Source organism: Aquarana catesbeiana, linkage group LG02, assembly GCF_042186555.1.
Source record: "Aquarana catesbeiana isolate 2022-GZ linkage group LG02, ASM4218655v1, whole genome shotgun sequence".
Taxonomy (NCBI): domain Eukaryota; kingdom Metazoa; phylum Chordata; class Amphibia; order Anura; family Ranidae; genus Aquarana; species Aquarana catesbeiana.
Window position 1 is genome coordinate 383493489 of NC_133325.1, and position 16391 is coordinate 383509879.

Sequence of the window (16391 nt, forward strand, 5' to 3'; positions counted from 1 at the left end):
TGCTGTCTGCAACGGACCCCTCGCAAATCACACACATTGAACACCCACGTTCCATCCCATGGCCTCCCTACAGGTAAGTACATATAATGTGCGAGGACTATGTTCCCCGCACAAACGTAGTAAGCTTTGGGGGGAGTTAAAACGCTTAAAAACCCAAGTGGTTTTCCTCCAGGAAACCCACTTTACACCAAAATCTCTTCCCAAATTGCCTACTCACCTTTTCAACCAATGGTTTATTAGCACATCCCCGACCCCGAAATCTAAAGGGACAGCTATCGCCATACACAAGGCATGCCCTTTCCAGCCGATAGATCACGATACGGACCCCTTGGGGAGATATGTTTTCCTAAAGGGCAATATCGCTGGCCAAAAATACACATTCGCCACTATATACGCCCCGAATGCAGATCAACTTACCTTCATAGACAATACACTGGACCGCTTGGCTGAATTCAGAGAAGGCTTCCTAATCCTAGGGGGCGATTTTAACCTAAGCCCTGACCCAATGCTAGACACCTCTCATGCGAGACCCTCACATTCCTACGCATTTTTGAAGCACTTCCGCAGGACTATTCAGTCCCACCTGCTTACCGACAGTTGGCGGGCACTTAGACCACTAGACCGTGACTTCAGTTATTACTCTACAGTACATAATGTATACACAAGAATTGATCACATTTATGTAGATCGAAATTTCCTTGAACTTCTGCAGTCTGCAGACATTGGTTCCATCTCCATTTCCGACCACGCCCCAGTGACGATGGCCTTTTCCTTACCATCGGGTACACGGGGAGTTCGGACCTGGAGACTAAATGAAAACCTATTGGACGATGCGGTGGTGATGGCTGAGGTCACGGATACCCTAACTCATTATTTTGCAGAGAATCCCATAGGCGAGCAGAGTGAGGGGACGGTTTGGGAGGCTCACAAGGCTGTGGTTCGGGGGGCACTAATCTCCCAGGGTTGTAGACTTAAAAAGATACGACAGGCAGACTTTTTGAGAGTGCACACCGAACTCCAAAAAGCAGAACTCAGGCACAAAGCCAACGGACGCCCTGAGGAACTGGAAAAACTGACAGAGCTACGCGAACTGTTCCTACGCCTACTTGATCGTCAAACACGTAAACAATTCCGATTCGTGGCACACAGGTACTATGAACACGGAAACAAATGCGGCCGCATGTTGGCCCGGGCCCTCCGGAAACGTCAAACCCAGACATATATACATAAACTACATAGCGCTTCGGAAACACCGATTCTACACCCATCTAAAATTGCTGCTGAATTCCGAGCTTATTACGCTAAACTGTACAACATAGACTCTGACCCCTCCCCTACATCACGGGACACTAGACAAAAAGCGATTCGAGACTACCTGACTGCAGCCAGACTTCCAACACTTACAGAGGAACAATCCTCAGACCTAGACGCCCCAATTACCCTAAATGAGCTTCGTGCCACGGTGAACTCCTTGCCCAACGGGAAGAGCCCTGGACCTGACGGGTTCACTAAGGCATACTATAAAGCCTTCCTGACTCACCTGGAGACCTCCATGTGCAATTATTTTAACTCTATTGCAGAGGGAGGAACCATTCCGCCAGAGGCACTTCTGGCACATATCACTGTAATCCCGAAAGAAGGCAAGGACCCCACCGTCCCCCCGAGCTACCGACCAATCTCGCTCCTTAACCTGGACATTAAAATTTTAGCGAAAACACTAGCAAACAGACTTAAATACCTTATCCCCGATATTATCCACCCAGACCAAACGGGATTCATAACAGGAAGAGAAGCCAGAGACAACTCTATCAGGGCGGTACACCTTATTCACTGGGCCCGTGCTCGCCCTGAACCACAGCCTTACCTCATATTGTCAACAGACGCTGAAAAAGCGTTCGATCGCGTTGACTGGTCTTACCTGACGGAGGTGCTTCGATCACTGCGGATGGGTCCAAGAATGTTATCCTCTATATTAGCACTATACTCGGCACCTTGCGCACAAGTCAAGGTAAATGGAACCCTTTCAGCTCGCTTCCCCATCGGAAATGGCACGAGACAGGGGTGTCCCCTGTCACCTCTCCTGTTCGCTTTAGTGCTGGAGCCTTTACTCCGCACAATACGCGCTAACCCTGACATTAAGGGTCTTACGGTTGGTGACACGGAACACAAACTCTCGGCATATGCCGATGATGTCCTGTTCCATGTTTCAAACCCCCTGATCTCACTGCCCAATCTGATGAGAGAACTGAAGCTCTTTGGGTGTCTCTCAAATTTTAAAATTAATTTTTCAAAGTCAGAAATCCTTCCTATTTGCATGACATCCCAATTAACAACAAGCCTTAAATCAGCTTTCCCTTTCACTTGGGCCACGTCGGCTATCCGATACCTCGGTATACAACTCACAGATAATTTTAACGGCATATTTACCGCGAACTACCTCCCACTGCTAACTACCATTAAGAGAGACCTATCCCAATGGACACAAACGGCCTTCACATGGTTGGGAAGAGTGAACATAATAAAAATGAATATCCTACCACGCATACTGTTCTATTTACAGATGCTACCAATTCGATTACCCCGATCTTTTTTTGATAAAATATCTAGCATATTGTCTAAATTTATATGGAATGCACGCAAACCTAGGATAGCTCTACGAGTCCTACGGCGCTCGAAACAGAACGGAGGCCTGGGCCTCCCAGACGTCAGCAGATACTACTGGGCTATAGCGATACAGAGGATGCTCAACTGGCGTTTCCACTCTTGCTCTAAGATATGGGTACCTCTAGAGAAATGTTTAGCGGGTAGAAACTTATCATATGCTCCCTGGCTATCCCGAGAGCATAGAGGATTGTCGGAGACAACGTCCCCCTTGACAACCCAGGTATTGTCAACCTGGGATAAGATTAACCCGCTGCTAAAATTGGCTCCCTCGGTGTCCCCACTGGCCCCACTAGGAGGTTTCCTATGGTTTCCTCCGGGAGAACGAATGGGTTTTTTTGAATCGTGGATAGAGGGTGGAGACGCCAGCTGTGGTAAACTTATGAAAGACGGCAAACTCCTGAGCTACGAATCTCTGCCTACAGGCCGACAGGGTACCCCAATGAACTTCTGGAAATACAGACAATTACATCACTTCTTCCAATTACACGGCCATAAGATTAGAGACCCCTCGGCTCTCACCCACCTTGAAAAACTCTTTATCGCAGAAGAACCTACACCACACTTAGTCTCAGAACTTTATAAACTACTAGGCTCCTCATTCCCTAACACCACACCTGCTTTTATCAGACGCTGGGAAAAAGACCTGGGCATTGTATTTGCAAAGACAGACTTGACTCACTTATATCAACTTACTCATTCATCCTCAATAGAGTCCAAGACCCAGGAAACAAACTTTAAGCTACTATCCCGTTGGTATAGAGTACCTGCGGACTTGGCTCGCTTCTATCCTTCCACGTCCGAACTGTGCTGGAGAGGATGTGGACAGAGAGGAACACTGAAACACATATAGTGGGATTGCCCTCAAATTAAATCCTTTTGGGAAGATATACGAAACCAAATCAAAATAGTGACAGAGATAGAAATACCCTTCTCCCCGACCCACTTTCTCCTGCAGGTCCCCCCGATCTCGCTACGAAAATACAAGAAAAGTGTGCTGCCGCATTTATTAAATGCGGCTAGGCGCCTGATCCCAATCCACTGGAAAAAACACACGATCCCCACACTTGCTGAGTGGATCAGAAAGGTCAGTGAGATCCGGGAGGCCGAGGACTGGGTGGCGACCAACAAAGGCCACAAGGATCGCTTCCATGACATCTGGATGTCATGGGCTGAATACACCTCGGACTCCACCACAGTGTCGTCTAGTCTAGACGTTGCACTACTGGAACTGGCAGACCCTACGCTCAGAGTACTTAGGCTAACAAAAACTCAACCCTGTAGGCAAGACCCTATAACCTGACCTACCCGAGGCATATCGAACCCAGCTCCGAGGGGTCCGTTGCGGAGGCAGAGGAAGCCTACCAGTATTTGCAGGTAACCTGACCCATCCCCTCTCCCCTTCCCATTTCCCCCCTTCCCTCTCCTACTCCCCCTTCCCCCCCCCTATTGTATCCCTCCCACTCCCTTTTTTATTATTTCCTTCTTATTCTTGTGTCTCTCTATTTATTACTGTTATTTTGTTATAATACTAGGGAAACTCGAGCAAAATAGCTACTTATGGGCCGTTCAATATAGAACCGAAATCCGCTGGGGGAGATCTCTGGATTTCTAAGAGCTAAATAAATTCTACATAAACAAACCACTGTTACGTGATCACGGGGGCCTGTGTAGGAGCGGGAGGCGGACTGATGGAGGTTTTGGGCCCCCCCCTCCTGCCCCGGGCATGGGTCACTGGGCTATGTACCCCGCACATTCCAGAGAGCCCCTCAACTCAAACACACCCTCGTGAGCCCCTAGGCTGGCCCCATATCATTTACATATTTCATGGAAAAATAGAGCTTCCTAAGCCCCTGACCACCCCCTTAGCGGGTCTCATAGAGTTATACCTAGATTAGCACCTTACATTAGGTTAATAGTAATGTATGTGTTTGTTCAACTTATATATTGAAGATTGTTACTGATAAGACCCTGCGAGGCCATCGCCTACATCATGATTTGCACTGTTGGACATGCCATGTAATGTCTTGTTCTAAAAATAAAAAGTTATTATACAAAAAAGCTTCACCTCAGCTCCTCCTTGGCTATTGGGTGTGTTCTGGCTCATGAGCAGAGGATCAATAACTTATAGTGTCCCAACATTTAGACAAACAAGGCCTATTGGCCAATAAGTGTACACACATTTAGAAGTGGGTATGAGACAAAGAGGGTTCAGATGCAGGATTTGAACAATGTTGGCACTTGTCAAGTCTTTGTCCCCTGGCAAATGGCAACACCTTCCCTGTTTTTTTGGATGTTTTGCCAGGAACTAGTCCCCCAAAATCCTGCAGGACCACCATGGCTCCAAAAAAGGGCACAGGGAGTCTAGAGTCTAGCATGGTGGAGTCAACTGACGGCAAAGCAATATTACCACCACACCCAGTTCATGGTTGGTCGACTACTTCTTGATAATGTATGGCCAAAAAAGATGTGGCTTTTGGGGGACTAAATCTTGTATTGTACTTTTTTAGAGGAACTTGACAGTGAACTTGACAATTCAAACACACATTCACTATATTTGCTAAGTAGGTAGTGCCTAACCATTACCATGGAGAATAAAGAGGTGGAAGGAGCTGTCTGTGTTGACAGGTAGCATGGTTTTATTTACAAAGACACGAGGGCCAAGATAACAGAATATTTGCAGTGTGTACATTCATAGTAGTGTAGGTGTCAGAAGGTCAAGCAGGTTACACCCAACAAGACACAGGGTAGGTAAATATTTAGTTATGTTTACTATTAACTTATCCAAAACTCGTATATAGGGCAGGGGTAGGCAAACTCGGCCCTTCAGCTGTCTGGAAACTACAAGTCCCATGAGACATTGCAAGACCCTGACAATCACAATCAAAAGCTGCCAAATTCCTCCACTATTCGCACTGAGTTTCTAGTATCCCCCAAGAATAGTAAGATGTCGTCCGCGTAAAGCGCAATCCTTTCATCTCTCAACCTTCTCTGGAAACCAGTTATCTCGTGGCTCTCTCTTATGGAGATAGCCAGGGGTTCCATCGCCAGTGCGAAAAGCAATGGGGAGAGTGGACACCCCTGTGCCCCGCCCCAGCTCAAACCAATCCGAAAACTCATTATTAATTTTTACTCTTGCCTTAGGGCTGTTGTAGAGCATTTGAATCCAACCAATAAAGGAAGGACCAAATCCAAATTTCCCTAGCACACGCCACATATAAACCCATTCCACACTATCAAAGGCCCTAGAAACATCTAGGGTCATTAAGGCTCTTTGACCCACATTCTCCATAGGAGACTGTATGTTCAAGAAGGCCCTTCTGATGTTCAAACTTGTGGATCTGTTGGTCAAAAAACCCACCTGGTCCTCATGGATTAATTTATGAATGACTCTGTTCAATCTGGCAGCCAAGACCTTGGCCAGGATTTTAGCATTGGTGCATAAAAGGGAAATTGGCCTATAAGCAGCCACATTTAGGGGGTCTTTCCCCTCTTTCTGTAACACTATAATTGTTGCCTCTAGCATTGATGTAGGCAGCTGCCCCCCCTTAAATGCCCCTCCCAGTGCTTTCAGCAGTTCGGGGAGTAATACCTCACCATAGTGTTTATAGGCCTCGACTGGTAGTCTGTCGGGACCAGGCGACCTAAGGCTCGCCATACTCCCTATTGCTTGTTGTAATTCTGCAATTGTTATTGGGGTTTCTAGTAAGTCCCTTTCCTCTTGTGATATGGCCGGGATCGACAACTTTCCCAGGAAGTCCTCCATCACGGTTTCCTTTCCTTTTTTCTGAGAGGTATACAGGCTTTTATAGTAGTCCCTAAAGATTTGTACTATTTAGGGTACTTAAAAGTATATAATCCACTCTATGATCTAATGGCGAGGACCGTGGATGGAGCAGTATTGGATTTCACCAACTGCGCCAACACTCTTCCCACCCTCTCGCCCTCCACCAGGGATACCTGTCGCTGGAGAAACCTCCTAGTCTCTGCCTTCTGCACGATAACTAGCTTATACACTTGTTGTTTATCTTGCCATGCTATTTCCTTCTCCGGGGTTGGATTTCTAATAAAGTTATTTTCAGCCTCAAGTGCTTCCCTTAGAGAATTCTCTTCCTCACTCCTAGCCTCTTTATTGAATTTGGCCATCTGCTGTATTAGGACCCCCCCAAGAAAAGCCTTAAGGGCGTCCCATAGCAAAGTGGGTGACACTGTTCCCTGATTGAATCCTACAAACTCCCTCAGGGTAGGGAGCTCCCCATCCGCCTTTCTGATTACTTCAAACCAGTGTGGACTTATTCTCCACTCCTTCCGAGATCTATTTCCTCCTACATTCAATGTAACTACCACGGGGGAGTGGTCTGAGATACCTCTTGACCCGTAAAAATTTTTTTCTGATAACTGGAGTGCTCTATCATTTCCCAGGACCAGGTCTATCCTTGAGAGTGCTGAATGTGACACTGATCGACAAGAATATTGTAACACACCCGGATTATGCACCCTCCACAGATCCACTAACCCTACTTCATCCAAAAATTGACTTAAACGGCTCTTCTCTATATACTCTGAGAGGGTTTGTACCGGGAATCGATCCAACTTTCTGTCTAATATCTCGTTAAAATCCCCTACTGCTATAATTGGCAATTCCTTTTTGTCTAACATGAATTCATTCAATTTAAGCATAACATCTAAATTAAAAGGCGGCGGAATATATATATTTGCTACTACGTACATAACACTGTCAATAGAACAGAGTAGAAAAATGTATCGGCCCATTTCGTCTATCCTGGATTGCCTGCAGGAAAATTTCACCCCAGTTTTCTCAAAGATACTTACACCTCTACTATAGGAGGAGTTGACCGCATGAAATTGGCATTGCAATTTTTGCGACTGTAGATGCCGGGCTGTATCTTTGGTTAGGTGAGTTTCCTGCAGGCAGACCAGGTCTGCCCCATAACTCTCCATCACAGAGAGCACTGCCAGCTTTTTGAGCGATGTCCCTAGACCCCTAACGTTCCAAGATCCTATTTTCACTGTTCTAACCTGCATCTAATTATTGAGAAATATAGAAAGCCCAGATGGGTACCAATGCATAAAACTGAGTACATTACAGCGTAATGTTTTTTGTGCCTTACAACCCAAAAGTGTGGTTTTAACCAGTGGAAACCGTGTCTCTTCTATCCGTTTAAACATTGGTAATTCTAAAAAAGTGTAAACAAACCCACATCAACACTACCTTAATACGTAAGTGGAAAATAAACAAAAGTGCTTTTCAATCACAAATTGAAGAGCCAGTTTCCTGTCATCATATCTATACATGTAAACCTGGGTCCAACCAGGGTGTTTTCCAATGGTGTGTATACTTCCTATGAATATTTTACCAAAAATGCTAGCGTAGATTCTGCATCATGCACTCTTTTAGCAATAAGTTGATTTCCGACACTGTACCAGTATGAAGAAAAAATAAAGGGGCTATACCCCTATCCACCCAATATGTAGGGGCGAGAGCCACAGCTGTTTAAGATGACCAGGCATAAAACAGCTCCCACTGTTCGTATGCACCCCAACGGGGTCAGTATTACGTGCTATCCCCCCAACAAGCTCCACCGTTGTATCGGGTTATAGGTCAGGTTGTAAACACCACACTCTATAGCATATAGTAATCAAGGTGCTGCAGTCTGGATTGCCCTCCAATTTGCAAGTGTGCAAAATAGTCAGTATTTGGGGGGTACCTGCAGCCAGGGAGAATGGTCTTACAAAACAAAACAAAAAAAAACCCCAAGTGTTGTTCCCACAGTCCCTGGACCAGAGCCACACAGGGCCCAAGCAGAGCAGTATATCCTGTATGTGTTAAATCTTTCTCCCCACAGAGAACCTTATCAAGCAGTCGAGATCAGTGAGACAAAAGATACTGACATGGATAACAAACTTAGACTTTACAGGTAAAAAAAATCACATTACCAGGGGTTAATCTAAGCCAGCGGCAGGCTGTATTACTTGCAATGAAGAGTGGTTTTGTATGTAGCAGTCCACTTACTGTACCCACTTAAGGAGCCTTCGGGGCTCCAGCTGACAGTGTACTCCCGGGGGGCACTGAGCGCAGCCAGCCATCTCTCACCTCTCTCGGTCCGCTAACCGAGTAATACCCATCGGCGTGTAGGGAGTGACGTCACTCCTGGGGTTTCTTTGGCTCACACAGCCAGCTGAGAGCGAGGAGGACTAGGGAAGGAACCAGGAGGCAATCTGGTGCCCGAATCTTTCCCCACGCCTTCCGACAGCGTCTATCCAACAAGCACACACCGCTGAGGAGAGCGCCCGACTATCCAAGGGAGAGGAGCGGGAGGTGGGGGAAACCACACAGTGTCCTCACACTCGCTCACTCACTCCATACCACCACACCGCGCACACCTGTCTATCCGGTCATGCCCCCTAATGTTCCTTATTTAAAATGTCATTTTTTTCTTCAGAAACTTTCCTCTTAAAATGAATGTGCGTGTTATACGCCTGTGTGTGTTATATGCCGATAAATACGGTATTTTGGGTTCTTTTTGGTAGTATAAAAGACAAAAATGGAAGGTGCAAACACCTAGTGGCTAACCTTTAATCCATGATCAGATTCTTAAAAAGTGGGTACTCACAAACTGCAACTCTTCTAAGCCTTAAAAGCACACAGTGTCTAAACATGTGCTATATCCCATTATGGGGTTTCGGGGGCATACCCCCTTCCTCAGTGTAGCCTAGCCCTAAGGAAGGGGGTGTGCCCATGAAACGTGTCAGTTTATACCCTGTGATGTGGTATACAATACATATTTAGACACTATGTGATTTTTAGGCTTAGAAGATTTGCTGTTTGGGGGTACCCACCATAGGCAAAATTTGATCAGGTATTAAATGGTATTGCTAAGGCACTAGTTGTGCGTGCCTTCCATTTATGTGTTTTGGGGAGTTTATAGCAGATCACCCGATCTGAGAAAGGCAACATCCACCCAGTCTTGGGATACCGATGTCCCTGTTGACCTTTTTGAAGTATCAAGTGAGGTGTAAGTAACACTGCGCAAACCCAATAAACAATATGAAGCTGCTACACAAAATATGACCAATATTCAAAAGGTATAATAATAAAAATGTAGCGCTAAAAATGAGAAATGTGAAGATCAGTAAATACAACACACTAAACCTGAAAAAAATGAATGGCCTGGCGCATTTCATTTTTTTGCCTCCTTACATTCCAGGATTTCGATGAGGTTTGGACATCACACCATTGCCCTATGGTCTCTTCTGAGTGGCTGTCTCCATCCTGATCGGCTAAGCGGAGAGGGGATACCCCATTGAGATCTGGGGTCCCTGAGATGACCACCTCCATCTTGGATCTCTAAGCCTGTTTGATTCCGTGTCACTGGCATCCGAATCCACCATCTCTGGTAAAAGTATTCTATCCATTTGATATTTGGAGATTTTCATGCGGATGAAACACTGATTTGAAGATTTTCCATTCACTTTGGACTCACTTTTCACTTTCTATGAGGGGACTTTTGCCACCTACCTCTATTGTGGTTTAGTTTTTATTTATTTTTGTTGTTGAATTTAACCTTTTTGAAGTGTAGCTAATGTTTTTTCACATGCCTGCTTACCAAAAAACAAGGATAAATGTGGAAGAACATACATGTTCTCACCAAAGATCTTTGTTTGTTAAAGCATCTTACCTGTGAATGTGCTTGGAGTAAAAATGTTTGGACACAACAATGTGTGGCTTCTTATTTCTTTGCTCTATACTTTTAATTTTAGAAAGTTGGCATATTTAATGTTACAATGTGCTCTTAGTAAATGTTGGCATCTTTTGCTAATTTCAGATGAAAAATTTTAAAGAAGTTGTAAAAGCCTAATGTTTTGATGCTTAATGCATTCAATTCAATACATTAAAAACCAAACAATTGTGTGTGTGTAGCAGCCCCCCAGCACCCCCAAACACTTAGCTGAAGAGGATATTGTGACATCATGGCTAATTTAAAGGGGTTGTAAAGGTAAAAATTTTTTCACCTTAATGCATTCTATGCATTAAGGTGAAAAAACTTCTGACAGAACCGCCGCCCCCAGCCCCCCCGTTTTACTTACCTGACGCCTCGAAAGTCAGCTTCGCGTTCCCGACATCTGTTCCTCCGCTCACCCTGGCCGCTGATTGGCTGCAGTGGATGGATTGAAAGCAGCGCAGCCATTGGCTCGCGCTGCTGTCAATCACATCCGATGACGCGGCGCGCCGGGGGGCGGGGCCGAGTGATACAGCGAGCGGCTATAGCCGCCGGCTGTATCACGGGAGCGCGCCCGCAAGCACTCACCACCGTGCGAGGGAGCTCGCATTAAGGTGGTGAATGCTTGCGGGGAGGAGCTGAAACAGCCGCCGAGGGACCCCAGAAGACGAGGTTCGGGGCCACTCTGTGCAGAACGAGCTGCACAGTGAAGGTAAGTATAACATGTTTGTTATTTTAAAAAAAAAAAAAAAACACCTTTACAAACGCTTTAAGGTACACTTTCACTTTTGGAGCAAGTGTCAAACCAAACTCCCATTTTGGAACATATCATACACATGGAGTGAGAAACAACAGTAGATAAAGCATATTATCAATTTATACAAAAGGCCAAACAAAAGGACATGTTTAACACATGATGAAAAAAAAAACAGGTTGTATTGTTAATTTCACAAAAAAAACAACAGCCCCACCTTAAAGAACAAAAAATAATACCTGTTTACACTGGTTCAGGAAGAAATTGCTGCCATGAAACTGCCCCTCTTCCCACACAATAGTCCATGTATTTTTACCGCAATTCTCGGGCAAGCCAGCACAGGCAATTTCAATGGCTGTCATCTCCTCAACACTGTGACGTTCTTCGGCCTCTTCACTTGGCCCTGGCATTGCAGGGTCCCTGTCAGCTGGCAGGGAGCAGATATACCTGTCTGCATGTTTCCTTAAATAATTATGCTGGATACAGCAGCACAGGGCAATATGGTTTATCTTATATAATGCCATATTGATAGGTGTCAGAAAGAGCCTGAATTGGTTTGCCAATATCCTGAAAGCATTCTCCACCACCCTTCGGGCACAGGATAGGTGATAATTGAAAATTCTTTGCTCTGGGGTGAGGTTGCGCTGAGGAAAGGGCTTGAGTTCCCCAAGAGCAATAGCCTCATCCGCCACAAAAACAAAATTGGGGCCATCTACATTTTGGGCGCAGGATGGCAAGTTTAACGAGCTGTTCTGAAGTCGGTGATAGAACTCAGTTTGCATTATGACTCCTCCATCTGAGTGCCACCCATTCTTGCCGATGTCCAGATAAAGGAACTCATCATTTGCATTGACAACAGCGAGCATTACGATACTACAAAACCCTTTATAATTGAAATAATAAGAGCCCGAGTTGTGCAGTGGGACAATGCGGATGTGCTTTCCATCGATAGCACCCCTAAAGTTTGGAAAATCCCATTCCTCCAGAAACTGGCCTGCTACTTCCTGCTACTGCTTTGGGTTGGATGAGAGCTGTGGAGAAAACAAAAGAAATAAAAATTACTACTTCAGCACATAACATTGCAAACATATTTGACACACAAATGCTTAGGCAACATAAAGATACTGTCAAGTACCTTGTGGACGAGCCCGACTTGCAGGGGATGGCCTCTCTTGCGGCTCCGACTCGAGGGTCCTGGTAGGGTATACAGGAAGCACAAGAGTCAGGAGTGGCACGAGTGCCTGGCAGGATCAACAGTAGGAGGTAGGTCTGGAACTCTGGAAACACTGTGCAGTGGAGATTAAGCTGATCTGGTAGGTAGACTGGAACACTGGTGCAGCAGACTGGAATTGGATAGCAGGCTGGAACACACAGGACAGCAGACTGGAACACTGGTGCAGCAGACTGGAACCACACAGCAGACTGGAACTGGATAGCAGGCTGGAACACACAGGACTGCAGACTGGAACACTGGTGCAGCAGACTGGAACCACACAGCAGACTGGAACTGGATAGCAGGCTGGAACACACAGGACAGCAGACTGGAACACTGGTGCAGCAGACTGGAAGGTCAGACAAGCCGGATCGATAGCCAGGCGGACTGTAGATGAGCCAAAGGGTCAGGCAGAAGAGTGGTCAGACAAGCCGGGGTCGGATGCAGGCAGAAAGCAGGGATGGTCGGAGACAAGCCGGGATCAGATGCAGGCAGACAGCTAGGATAATCAGGAACAAGCCGGGTCTAGTGCAGGAAACAGGAAGTGTTCTCAGGAAGTGCACACGTAACGCTGTAGAGCAGACAGCAAGATTCTCATGTGACAGATCAGTTTAAATAGCCCGCCTGGTGCGCGCACGCATGCGTGCGACTGCCCGCACAGGGCGTCTGATACTGACAGGACTTTCCTGACAAAGCCCCCCCCAAGGGGCAGCCTCCGGATGCCCAACCGGGCCCATTTCTCAGGATGGGTTCTCTTAAAGGATTGAACTAAGCTTTTAGCATGGATGTTCTCCTCAGGCTCCCACGAGTTCTCTTCCGGGCCATACCCTTTCCACTTGATCAGGAATTGGGCCTGATTGTTCCTTTTCCTGCAGTCAAGGATGGCTTCAATTTCAAATTCTTCCTCACCGTCCACTATTACAGGATCTGGAGGATTCAGACTTCGTTCAGGAAAAGGATTGGAGACAAAAGGTTTCAACAGGGAAACGTGAAAAACAGGATGAATTCTGAGTGAGTCCGGGAGTTCCAATTCAAAAGCTACTTCATTTATTTTCCTTTTTACAGGAAAAGGACCCAGGAATTTAGGACCCAACTTCTTGGAGGGACAAGTCAGTTTCAGGTTTACAGTGGATAACCATACAAGATCACCTGGTTCGAGTAGCAATTCCCCACGTCTTTTCCTGTCGAAAGTTACCTTGTTACGTTCTTGGGACTTCGTCATGGTTTCCTGTAATATTTGGTTATTGACAGAGAAAAAATTTATTGTTTCCTGGACTGCTGGTACGGAACTTTCAGGAATGGAGCTGGGCAAAAAGGTAGGGTGAAACCCGTAATTGGCAAAAAACGGACTTTGCTTTGTGGCAGAATGGACAGCATTATTATAGGCGAATTCAGCCAAGGGGAGCAACGAGAACCAATCATCTTGAGAAAAGGAAGAGAAACAACGAAGATATTGCTCGAGAGTCTGGTTGGTCCTCTCCGTTTGGCCATTCGTCTGGGGGTGATAGGCGGTGGAAAATGATAGTTCAATTCCTAGGGCTTTACACATAGCTCTCCAGAATCGGGAAGTGAATTGTACTCCTCGGTCAGAAATGATATTAGCCGGAATTCCATGGAGTTTAATCACTTCTCTAATGAACGTTTGTGCAGTTTCAGGAGCAGAGGGGGTACCCTTCATTGGAATGAAATGAGCCATTTTAGATAACCGATCTACCACCACAAAGATGGCAGTGTGCCCTTCAGCCAGAGGCAACTCGACAATGAAGTCAATAGACAGCATCTTCCATGGCCTGTCTGGGACAGGTAGAGGTTTCAGTAATCCCCAGGCCCTGGTTCTACTGACTTTATTCCGAGCACAGATGGTACAGGATTCCACATACTTCTTACAGTACTTAGGTACTTGGGGCCACCAGAAGGTGCGCAGGACAAGATCAGCTGTCTTGGTAACACCAAAATGTCCTGCTAGTGCGTGATCATGACAAAGTTCTAAAATTGTGACCCGTAGGCCTTCAGGTACAAAGATCTTACTCCCGAACCAAAGCAGACCATCCTTTTCTTGTAGTTTTGTTCTCATAGCAGGTACCAACCCTACTGAAGCTTGCTTAATCCGGGAAAGTAGGTCTTCTTGCAGATCGTATCTGGAGGTGAGGTTTCTTGAGGCTTGTGGAACATCCTAGACAAAGCGTCAGGTTTTATATTCTTGGAGCCTGGCCGATAGGTCACGTGGAAGGAGAACCTGGAAAAGAACAAGGCCCACCTGGCTTGTCGCGGTCTCAACCTCTTTGCGGATTTAAGATATTTCAGGTTTTTGTGATCTGTGTAGATCAGAATAGGATGAGCAGCTCCTTCCAAAAGATACCGCCACTCTTCCAGAGCGGATTTTATGGCCAGTAGTTCCCGATCTCCTACATCATAATTCCTTTCTGCGGATGATAGTTTGCGAGAAAAGAAGGCTACAGGGTATAACAGAGCTTTGGTCCCTTGTCGCTGGGAAAGAATCGCACCAACAGCACTCTCAGAAGCGTCCACTTCCAGGACAAATGGTAAAGAGGAATCGGGATGTTTCAAAACAGCAGCAGAGGTGAACAGTCTTTTGAGAGATTCAAAGGCGGATTGAGCTTCGGGCGACCAATGAAAACGCACCCCTTGTTTGGTCAATTGAGTGATGGGCTCAATGATGGCTGAGAACCCCTTAATGAATTTTCTATAGAAGTTGGCAAAGCCAATGAAACGTTGGACTCCTTTCTTGTCAGTAGGGGCTGACCAGTCAAGAATTGCAGCAACCTTATGGGGATCCATCTTGATCCCTTCCACGGAGATAATTAGCCCCAAGAATGGAATACTCTCTTGCTCGAACTCGCACTTTTCAGCCTTAGCGTACAAGCCATGTAGCCGGAGTCGAGCTAAAACACATTTAACATGTCTGCGATGGGATTCCAGGGAAGAAGAAAAGATGAGAATGTCATCTAAGTAGACTATGACGAATAGATCCAAATAGTCCCGGAAAACATCATTTATGAAGTACTGAAAAGTTGCAGGGGCGTTACATGTATTCAAAGTGCCCGAAGCGAGTGCGGAAAGCTGTCTTCCACTCATCCCCTTTTCTGATGCGAACTAGGTTGTAAGCCCCTCGGAGATCTAATTTGGTGAAAATAGTAGCAGTCCCCAGTCTCTGGAATAATTCTGGTACCAAGGGGAGAGGGTACCGATTTTTAACAGTTATTTTATTGAGTTCGCGGTAGTCTATACAAGGACGAAGAGAGTGATCCTTTTTCTCAACAAAAAAGATGCCTGCACCTGCTGGGGATGTAGAGGGCCGGATGAAACCCTTTTCTAGGTTCTCGTCGATGTATGCTTTTAGTGCTCCTTGCTCCAGCTCGGTCAAAGGAAATATCCTGCCAAAGGGAACTTTGGCTCCGGGAAGGAGCTCGATGGGGCAATCGTAAGCCCGATGAGGAGGAAGGGTTTCAGCCCCTTTTTTACTAAAGACATCTAAAAAGTCATGATAGACCTTGGGGACCGCCTGGAATAACTCAGAATCGGTGTTGAGACATAACAGAGCAGGGGATTCACCAGAGTCCTTCAAATTGCAGAACTGTTGACAGTACTGAGAGGAAAACGTAATTTCTCCTGTGACCCAGTTGATAGTAGGGTTATGGGCTTGTAGCCACGGCATGCCAAGAATAATAGGAATTAAAGGAGAAGTGATGATGTCCAGGCAAAGCAGTTCTTGGTGCAAGTTGAAGATGGTGACTGGAAGGGGAGCGGATTCTTGTATAACCGGCCCAGATTTTATTGCAGACCCGTCGGCCAGATGAATAGAGAGTCCATGGGCCTTGTAACGCAGTGGGATTTGGTGTTTAGCTGCAAAGGATGAGTCCAAGAAGCAGCTGCAAGCCCCGGAATCAATGATAGCGGGAACCTGTGAAGTCTTTCCTGGGAGCTGCAAAGATATAGAAAGAGTCAAGTGAGCGGAAGTCTTAGGCCAAGCAGTCACATCACCAGAGGAGACAGACAGGCA